Source organism: Lucilia cuprina, chromosome 6 (assembly GCF_022045245.1).
Source record: "Lucilia cuprina isolate Lc7/37 chromosome 6, ASM2204524v1, whole genome shotgun sequence".
NCBI lineage: Eukaryota > Metazoa > Arthropoda > Insecta > Diptera > Calliphoridae > Lucilia > Lucilia cuprina.
This window is the reverse complement of record NC_060954.1, coordinates 42,932,316-42,943,167: the sequence shown is the minus strand read 5'-3', so window position 1 is coordinate 42,943,167 and position 10,852 is coordinate 42,932,316. Positions and strand designations below refer to the sequence as shown.

Below are 10,852 nucleotides of genomic sequence, written 5' to 3'. Positions count from 1 at the left end.
TGTTAAATATAAGTTCTTATATGAATTGTTGAAAATAAAGTAAACTTAAAAGAAAAAAAAAACAAGCACAAAATATTATCCTGGTAACCCTGGCAAACATCCTTATAAGATCAATCTATAGTCTTGACTATAGATCAATCTTACTCTTGAATATAGAGCAATATATAGTTTTAACTATAGAACAATCAAATAATCTATATAGTCCTGACTTAAACACAGTCTATAGTCCTGACTGTAGAAAAGTCTATAGTCTTGACTATAGTCTTGACTATAAAACAGTCTATAGTCTTGACTAAAGAATAGTCTGCAGTTTCGACTATAGCACAGTCTATAGTCTTGACTATAGCACAGTCTATAGTCTTGACTATAGAACAGTCTATAGTCTTGACTATAGAACAGTCTATAGTGTTGACTATAGAACAGTCTATAGTTTTGACGATAGAACAGTCTATAGTCTTGACTATAGAACAGTCTATAGTCTTGACTATAGAACAGTCTATAGTCTTGACTATAGAACAGTCTATAGTCTTGACTATAGAACAGTCTATAGTCTTGACTATAGAACATTTTATAGTCTTGACTATAAAACATTTTATAGTCTTGACTATAGAACAGTTTATAGTCTTGACTATAGAACAGTCTATAGTCTTGACTACAAAACAGTATATAGTCTTGACTATAGAACAGTCTACAGTCTTGACTATAGAACTGTCTATAGTAACACCTATAAAAGAGTCTTTAGTCTTGACTATAGAACAGTCTACAGTCTTGATTACAGTCTTGACTATAGAACTGTCTATAGTATTAACTATAAAAGAGTCTTTAGTCTTGACTATAGAACAGTCTATGGTCTTGACTATAGAACCGTCTATAGTCTTGCCTATAATACAGTCTATAGAACAGTCTATAGTCTTGACTTTAGGACCGTCTATAGTCATGACCGTAGCCTTGACTTTATATATTTAGTCTTGTCTATTGATCAGTATATAGTCTTGATTATAGATCCGTTTACTTCCTTAACTATATATCACTCTGCACTATACTTTATCAGTCTTGACTATAGATCAGTCTATAATCTTGACTTAAGATCAATCAATAACCTTGACAATAGATCAATCTATAGTCTTGACTACAGATCTTGATTATAGATCAGTCATTGACTATACATCAGCTCATACTCTTTACAAGAGATTAATCCATACTCTTGAATATAGATCAATTATTAGTCCTGCCTATAGATCTGTCTTTAGTCTTAGTTTAGAATCGTCTATGCACTTGGCTTTGGATCTGTTTTTAGGTTTGACTTAGATCAGTCTATAGTAGATCAATTTTTAATTCTATCTTAGCTGTAAATCAATCTAAATTTATATATTATTCTATAATTTTGACTATGGATCAATAGACCAGTGTAACTCACATTTAAAATTCAAAAATTTTGGTTTTAACTTCTTTTTCATCAGTTGTTATGGTAGCAGATATTCGTACATGCACAACAAGAAAATTATTATTAAAAAAGTTCAAAAAAAAAAACATTTTTAAGTGCATAATATTTTTCATTTAATGTTAAAATGGCATGTTTTTATTCTTTTGTGTAGTTTTACGAAATGCAATGCATGTTTCTTTTTCGTTATTCTTGCATTTTATTTTCACCAAAATGTGTATGACCATGAAAGAACAGGGGGTTATTAAAATTTAATGATCTCTTTTGAAAACGATTTTTAGTGGAAAAATACAAAATAATCTGCTGCTTAATTTATTAGTTTGTAGAAAGAACAATACTCGTTGAATAAGTAAATATAACTTGTTTAGCTAAACACATGGTGCAGTGAATATTTATGGCTGCAGATTACAGGAAGAAAATTAAGTTTTGAGAAAAATTATGCATTATATACGGAAAGGTAATATTATAGCATAAGTATAAATTATAACTTAAAGTAAAAAACTAAGAGGAAATAATAAAAACCCAAAATACTTTTACACATTTTTAAACCTTTTAAAGTTCTACTTTAACCTTAAGCACCTAACCATCAAGTATTCTTTAGTTTATTTTTTAACAAGTTCTTAAATTTCATTTCATATCTGTAACTGATAGATTGTCTATCAACTAGTTAAACAATTAACAGGTGTGAAATTTAAATATGTAGCCCTTTACAAAAAAATTCATTTAATTTATTTTATTTACTCAAAAAATCTCCCCTTTTAATGCTTTAGGTTAAAATACATTTTCCTTTTTTGAAATTTAATATTAAATCCATATTTTTTTATATATTTTTTTTCAATAATAAATCATTTTTCAGTAGATGAATTATACCGTTTGTAGGTTTTGTATATAAAAGTTTTCTTTTTGAAATCATTCATGCTTCTTTGCATTTACTAATTTTATTAAGGATTCTTTACATTTTTCTCGTTTTCTATATCCTTTCAACATTATGACGTAGATAAGTATAAGTTTATTTATTCGTTTGTGTAATTCATTTGTAACGTTGCTGGGTAATTAAACCGATTTAACTATATGCAATTTAAATAAAACCTTTTTTTCTAATATCGGACGTCGAATATCTCGCAAAATGAAGCAGAGTTTTGGCTCTATAGCAAAAGTACTTAAAACAAAGTTTTGACTATATAAACTTGATTATACTCCATAGTCTTGACAGATAAACTTGGCCATTGTTCAGGGAATATATTGACTATATATTATATTATTTATTATAGATCAGTCTATAGTTTTGAATATATGTCAAATAGTACTAAGTATTAAATACTATTTGACATATATTCAAAACTATAGACTGATCTATAATAAATAATATAATATATAGTCAATATATTGACTTTAGACCATTTTATGGAATTGAATACAGAACATTCTATAGTATTAACTAAACAATATTCTAAAGTCTTGAATATATAACATTCTTAAGTCATAACTACATAATTATCAATAATCTTGACATTCGATCAGTCTATTAGCTTTAGCTTTGACTTATCTATAGATCTACCTACAGTCTAAACTAATGATCACATTATAGATAGGAATATAGTTTTAATTATAGTTTAATTATAAGATTGATCTTTAGTATTGACTAAAGTATTAGTATTGACTAAAGTAATAGTATTGACTAAAGTATTAGTATTGACTAAAGTATTAGTATTGACTAAAGATCAATCTTTAACCGTGACTGTAGATCGATTTATAGTTTTTATTATAGATTAGTAAACTTATCTTGACTGTAGATCAGCCTATAGTACTAACTATAGTTCAATCTATAGCCTTGACTACTGATTAGTCTACAGTACTGATCATAGATCAGCCTATAGTGTTGACTACAACAGTCTATAGTTTTGACTAGAAATCAGTCTTTAGTTCTAACAATATATCAGCGTATAGTCTTGATTATAGATCAATCCATAGTCTTGAATATAGATTAATCCATAGACTTGACTATAGATCTATCTTCAGTCTTGAATAAAGACTAAAGATCAAAATAATGTCTTGAATAAAGATCAATCTAAAGTCTTGAATGTAGACTATAGATGTGTCTATAGTCTTGACTATAGATCAGTCTATAGTCTTGACTATAGATCAGTCTATAGTTTTGGCTATAGATCAGTTTATAGTCTTGACTATAGATCAGTCTATAGTCTTGACTATAGATCAGTCTATAGTCTTGATTATAGATCAGTCTATAGTCTTGATTATAGATCAGTCTATAGTCTTGACTATAGATCAGTCTATAGTCTTGACTATAGATTAGTCTTGACTATAGATCAATCCATAGTCTTGAGTAGAGATCAATCTATAGCCTTGACTATAGATCAATCTATAGTCTTGACTATAGATCAATTTATAGTCTTGACTATAGATCGATCTATAGTCTTGATTATAGATCAAACTACATTTTTGACTAAAAATCAATCTATATTCTTGATTAAAGGTCTATTTTTAGTCTTAGCTATAGATCAATCTATAGTCATGACTATAGTTTAATCTATATACTTTAATATAGATCAATCCGTAGTCTTGACTTTAGATCAATCCATAGTCTTGACTATAGACCGATCTATATTATTGACTATAGATCAATATAAAGTCCTTACTATAGATAAATCTATAGGCTTAAATAGAGATCAACATATAGTCTTGATTATGACTAGCTATAGTCTGAACTATAGATCAGTCCATAGTAATGATTATAGATCAATCTATAGGATAGACTATAGTCCTACAGATCAGTTTATAGCCTTGAATATATTAGAGTCTATAGTTTAGATTATTTATCAGTCTAAAGTGTAGATTATAGAAGAGTCTATAGCCTTCAGTATATATCAATATATAGTCTTAACTGTAGTCCCGCCTATAGTCATGACCAGATACGATAATCATTATTTCACATTCCATATAGTGTCTTATGCAGGATTCGTTAATGCCGAGCTATTTTTACTTTTCTATTCCAGTTAAAAGTGTATTGTATGTTTTTGTTTGCTTGGTGGATTGAGTGATGTTCTTATTGTTATTTTTTCTGCTATTCATCTCTATTGTCCTTTACTACTACTTTATTAGGATGTTTGTTATACGTTTTCTTTTTTTTTTTTTGAGAATACCCCACAATATTCATAGAAATTCATTCGTAGAAGATGATTATTATTATAATCAAGTTGCCTTTAGAATTTATATAAGAGAGTCAGTATGTTAAGTAGTTCTTGAATAAAATTTATTAGTATAAGATAACTTTAAACATGCATCGACAAATAGATATTTTTATTATTCCATTATTAGTACTTATGTCGAATACAATTTTTTTAGTTTTAATTTTAGAAGTGCTTAAGATTGAAAAAATCCAAGAAAAACATGTTAAAAAAATCCCTAAAATTCTGTTTTTTACCATTTCAAAACATTAAAATACAATAATAAATTACATATCAAGTTCTACGGATTTTGTATAAAAATGAAGCCGTTATCATGAGTTTATCTTTTAATGATTCTTTAAAACTGGTTTTAATAAAGGCCATGTAGCCTTTATTAAAACCATTTCATTTATTCTGACCTTTGTTAAATGATTAGCAGTAAAATATATTAAATTATATTTTATTCAGTTCTCCTTCATACTCCATTCTATGTCTCTTTATACTGTTAGATTTTTAAAACGTCCTTCTTCAGCTGCACAGTTTCTATATCCATAAGAGTTCCTAAAAATCATTGACATTTACAAATAATGTCATCCGTTAAACTTTTCATAATTACTCGTTTTGTTTTTAAATTTAATGAATTTTATGATTTTGTTTCTCTTAATTTATTTTCATTCAATAACGACCATCAGCCAATTTAATGAAATATGAGCTCTTTTGTAAAAATAATGGCCATTTTTTTAATGTTTCAACTTAATTTAGTAAAATTTTTTTAATACTCATTCATTACACCTACACTAAAGAATGAAATGTTACATTTTTGTTAAAATGTTTCAGGGAGATCGAAATTTTCATTATCTTCTATAGAATATAAAGTAGACTAGATCTTATACTAGACTATAGACTAGACTATAGACTAGACTATAGACTAGATCTTATACTAGACTATAGACTAGACTATAGACTAGCCTATAGACTAGATTATAGACTAGACTATAGACTAGACTATAGACTAGACTATAGACTAGACTATAGACTAGACTATAGACTAGACTATAGACTAGACTATAGACTAGACTATAGACTAGACAATAGACTAGACTATAGACTAGACTATAGACTAGACTATAGACTAGACTATAGACTAGACTGTAGACTAGGCTGTAGACTAGAAGGTTCTAAAATATAGTCTAGTCTTTAGTCTAATCTATAACTAAATTCTAGTCTACATTCTAGTTTATAGTTGAGACTATGGTCTAGTCAATAGTCCAGGTTAAAGTATGTAAATTTCCCTTTCCCACATTCCCGCGGAAGCTACGAGGGCTATGTTAATAATATACTTGGCGGAATTCCATTAGAACTGTGGGTTTTTTTTTAATTTATTTATGATTTTATATGACATTTATAATAACTTAAAGTCCTTTTGCGAACCAAAAATGCTGTAAAAAAATTAAAATATTGCTCAATATTGCGAAATATTTGAGACCCATTTCGAAAAGATTAAAAAAAATTTTTTTGAACATATTCTACATACATCAATATTTTCAATCGCTTGTAGGGAACTGAGGGCCTTTTCAAAAAGAAAAAATATTTTATATGTTTCTTGTGCTCAGTACATTAGTACGCATAGCCAGATAGTTATTCCAACAAAAAAAAAAGTGATCCACGGGACATCCTAATGTATATATTGTATGTATGTGTTATTAGCAAATTGTTATGTCTTTATTATGAATTTTTAAAATTAATTTTATGCATTTTATTCTTATCTACAGCATATGAATATTATAAAAGTAAATACAAAAAATATGCGATAAATCGTTAAATATTTATTTATTTAAATGTTCAACACCAAATTCAGTGATATCTACTGAAATTGTAAATATTGAATTGTTAATTTTTTATTCTGTTTACATTATTGGTAGAAGGTAAAGTAGAATTTATCTCTGTTTTCCAATATTATGAACATATTTTAATTTTATTTATTTTGCTACCGCTTCTGTTGGTGCTGATCATTGAGGTGTGTTTGAATTTGACAATAAAAATCTTTTAAATCTTAGCAATATTGTTGAAATTTATAGCACTAATATGTTGGTAAATTTAAATAGTAGACTTAATATGCTAGAATTGTTTACATAACTGTTAAATGTGAGAGTATAAAGAGCACCTGTTGTTTTTTTTTACATTTTCGAATGTCTATATGGCTTTGTAATTGTTAGCAAATCTTTTGTTTGTCAATTTTAATTATCTTATGCATTAAAGCTAACACATTGTTATGACATGAAGTTAGAATGTGTTTTCTTATGATATTATGATTTTACAGTGTTTCGTTAGATATAGTATATGAAAAGTATTAATGATTTCTTGGCTAATCCATCAGCTGCCAATGACGTAAATTAACAAATAAAATATGACTTTATATTTTTGAACAAGTAAAAAGTGACAGTCGGGCGAGGCCGACTTTATAATACCCTACACCTGTATACGAATAAAATGTGATTTAGTTTTCATTATGAAGCATTTAAGTTATTATCCCCGGGGCAATAAAATATTATGTACCAAATTTTATTTCAAAACTGCGACCTGTAGTCTGATTACAAGGTTTACATAGACGGACGAACGGACAGACGGACAGACAGACAGACAGACAGACAAACAAACAGACAGACAGACAGACGGACGGACATATCTAAATCGACTCAGAAAATGATTCTGACCCGATTGGTATACTCTAAGGTGGGTATAGGACCAATGTTATTGTGAGTTACAAACATCAGCACAAACCTAATATATCCTCCTAACATAAGTGTAGGTGTAGGGTAAAATAAAAGCAAAATAAACTTAATATAATTTATTTTCCTTTATCAATATAAATTGATAATTACTTGCAAAGAATTTATAGCTGTGATTAATCTCAATATTTTAAAGTAATTTTTATCATTCAAAACATCATTAGCACATTTTTATTCTCTTTAAATTTTAGTCATAAAAGTAATTCTAAGAACATAAAATGAATATAAATTTAATGAAAATTTAGATCAAAGTAAATGTTAATCATTATAAAACTGTTTAAATAAAATTTATTTTTATCTGCATTTCATTAAAAAGAAATTCTTAAAAATTTTTGTGCAACAAAGTTTTTAAATATATTTCCATAAACTATTTGAAGTAAGTTTCGTAATACGTTTTAAGCACAAAACTGTATTTTACTAATCTCCGAATATAAATACATTTCTCTACATTAATTATCAGATAAGTAAATAACTTATAAGACTTAATTATATTACATTATAAAATAGATTTATTGTTCCTTCAGATAATCTATTTTTGTTAATATATTTGAAAATTCTTCGAAATTTTGCTTATAATATTTTGCATTTATGTTAAATGTGTTTGCAATAAAATGTAATGAGATTTCAATTTTTCAAAAGCTTATTCAATGATTTGAAGAAATTTCTAAGAACTACATATCATTGTATGTTCATATGTACATATATCATAGGAAACAATTCATTTAAGAGTTTCGTGTGAAATGATATTGAACACCTTTCAATTTTTTTACTTTATACACAATGGTCTTTATGGTTTATAGTACAATATAGAAAAATACTACCTACCAACTAAGGTATATATAGTCCAGTGATATATTGTAAAAGCATTAGACAACACTCACAGACTAATCAAATCTAAACAGATCTAAAGTCTATAGTCAGGAAAATACACTGATCTATACTCAAGACAATAGACTCATATTTAGTCAAGTGTGTAAAGTGGTCTACAGCCAGGACTAATCAGGGCTAAAGGCTGATCCACAGGCTGACCTATATAAAATAATAAAGACTATTCTTTACTCAGGACTATCGACGAAAATATAGTCCTGATCTATAGTCAAGACTGAAATATGGTCAAGACAATAGACTGATCAATACTTAAGACATTAAAACATCTTCAGCAATAAAAAGAGTGATCTATAGTAAAGACGATAGACCTATATAGTCAAGACTATAGACTCAATCCTATAGATATATAGTTAGGAATACAGACTAATTTATAGTCGAAAACAGACTGATCTATAGTCAAGACTATAGACTGATCTATAGTCGAGACTATAGACAAATCTATAGTTATAATTATAAAATATATAGTTATAGTTATAATATATAGTTATTCTTATCTGAACTTTAGTTAAAACAATAGACGGATCTATAGTTTAGACTATAGACTGATCTACAGTCAAGACTATAAAATCTATTTTCAAGACTATAGATTGATCTATTGTTAAGACTATAGATTGAACTATAGTAAAGGCTATAGATTGATCTATAGTCAAGACTGTAGATTGATCTATAATCAAGACTATAGATTGATCGATAGTCAAGACTATGGAATGATCTATAGTCATGACTATAGACTGATCTATAGTCAAGAGTATAGACTGAACTATAGTCAAGACCATAGATTGATCTATAATCAAGACTATAGATTGATCGATAGTCAAGACTATAGATTGATCTATAGTCAAGACTATAGACTGATCTATATTCAAGACTTTAGACTGATCTATAGTCAAGACTTTAGACTGATCTATAGTCAAGACTATAGACTGATCTATAGTCAAGACTTTAGACTGAAATATAGTCAAGACTATAGATTGATCTATAGTCAAAACTATAGAGTGATTTATAGTTAAGAATATAGACTCATCTTTAATTAAAACTATATACGGATCTATAGTTTAGACTATAGACTATAGTCAAGACAAGAATGGTCATGAATTGAATGAATAGTCAAGACCGTAGAATGATTAACAGTCAAGATCTAAGTTCAAGACTACACTATATGCAAGAGTAGAACAATTTATTCTATTACTCATATATACATACATATAAACAAGCTCATTCTATTTTCCTTTATACTTCCCTTTTAAAATTTTATTTTAAACATTTTTTTCAATTTCGATTTTTTACTTGGTAACTTTTGGACAATCATTTGCTTTCAATTTCCTTTTTAATCGCAAAAGTTTTGATTTTACTTATCTATTGTTATGAAAATTTTAACTTAAAAAAAATATTATTTTAACTTATTAAATATTAATAAAACTTTTTTATGAGAATTAATAAAAAATTAAATAATTAAGATTTTAAGCAATTTTTTTTACGTTTCCGGTGAATTTTCATAGAAGTTCATAACATTAATTATGAGTTCATTTTAACAATGATATTTGTTTATTTTTATCTAATATATAAATAAAATATATTTGTTAAAAGCTCTTATGGCTACATCACTTTAAAATTTCTGTTATTATAATTTATAGCTTTTTCCATAATGGACTTAAAAATATCAAATTATTATTTGTTATCTTTTTAAAAATTACCATTTAATTTGTTTTAGTTTATATTCAATTTAAACACTTAAAAAAACAAATAACTTCAAACAATTTTCTAAATTATTCATATTTTCAGTTGCATCATCCAACACTTCCTGGCTTAACAACAATTTTCAAACCGGATGTCCTTTGTGTGGTAAGTTTTTGTTTGTGTCTAATTTGTATTCAAATTCTATATACATTTACAACTAAAGTAGCAATTTTATTTCATAATAATAAATAAATATACATGCATACCAACAAATGATTTTAATTATTCACATATACATACATAAATCGATATATGCGTTTAGTCATTCGTTTTTCTTTGGCCAATTTGTATACAATAATTCTGCTTAATAGAACAGACGTGCTCTTTTAATCCCAATTTACAATAATTTTTTTTGTTGTATATTGTATATTTTTGTGTGAACTTGTGTGTATGCATATGTGTTTGTTTCTGTTTTATAATCAATAATTATCGAAAAATATCATTAAGTCCAAAATGTACACACATACATATACTATACAAATTAAAAGGTTTAACATTTTATTTGAATGTAAATTCACCCTTGGCATAAAATTTGACTTAATGAATTTTTCTTTCAAAAATTATTCATAAAAGTATTACGTGTTTATGAGGTAAAATGGGTAAATTGTTATGGTAGTGAAATTAAAAACATTTGCAAAAAGTTGAAAATATCAAATTTATATTTAAGGTAGAAAAAAATAAATTCTTAAAGAGTTTTTCAATATATAAAGAACTAGAACTGAACTAGAACTGAACTAGAACTGAACTAGAACTGAACTAGAACTGAACTAGAACTGAACTAGAACTGAACTAGAACTGAACTAGAACTGAAC

The 10,852-nt window shown here is 26.9% G+C and overlaps 1 protein-coding gene across 1 annotated transcript in view; it reads left to right on the top strand.

Annotated features, from left to right (window-relative positions):
- Positions 1-10,852, top strand: part of LOC111682943 (protein qui-1) — a 122,500-nt gene that overhangs the window by 56,414 nt on the left and 55,234 nt on the right. The window contains exon 4 of the mRNA XM_046954107.1: positions 10,086-10,145. The gene's annotated coding sequence lies outside the window, so the exon portion shown is untranslated. The remainder of the gene's footprint in view (positions 1-10,085; positions 10,146-10,852) is intronic.